Genomic DNA, 604 nt, shown 5'->3' on the forward strand with positions numbered 1-604 from the left:
CGGCCGTGTCCCCTCGGGGCGGCCCCGGCGAAGTCACCCAAAGCGGGCTGGGGCGCTGCCACGCCTCGGGGACCGGGGGACCCTACGGGACCCCGCGTCGCGGTCCACGCGGCGGGGAGTGGGGAGTGGGGAGCGTGTAAATAGCCGTGAGCCCACGTGGCTTGCTCCACTCCAGCTGCTGCCTGCCGTTGTCCCCTGAGCCTGTCCCCGCTGTCCCCGTCCAAGCTCCTCGCCCCACGGGGTGGCTGCCCAAAGGGAGGCTGTGCCCCGTGGGCCGCATCCTGCCAAGGCCCGAGAGCCGGGGCAGCCCTGGTGTCACTGTGGGCTTTGCTGAGATCATAGACTCATAGAATCACTTAGGTTGGAAAAGACCTTTGAGATCATCGAGTCCAACTGTCATCCATGCCCACTAAACCATGATGTGAGATACAGAGCACCAGGCTGAGCCGGGGTCCCCTGGGCTGTGCCATGGCCGCTGCCCCTGGGTGGGGTGGGACAGGATAGGATGGGATGGGTGGGATGGGACAGGATGAATGGGATGGGACAGCGTGAGATGGGATGGGACAGCAGCAGATTATTAGCAGTGCTGAGTGTGGGCCCAGCA

The sequence above is a fragment of the Haliaeetus leucocephalus genome, unplaced genomic scaffold (assembly GCF_000737465.1).
Source record: "Haliaeetus leucocephalus isolate CR32 unplaced genomic scaffold, Haliaeetus_leucocephalus-4.0 Scaffold148, whole genome shotgun sequence".
In the NCBI taxonomy this organism is placed as follows: domain Eukaryota; kingdom Metazoa; phylum Chordata; class Aves; order Accipitriformes; family Accipitridae; genus Haliaeetus; species Haliaeetus leucocephalus.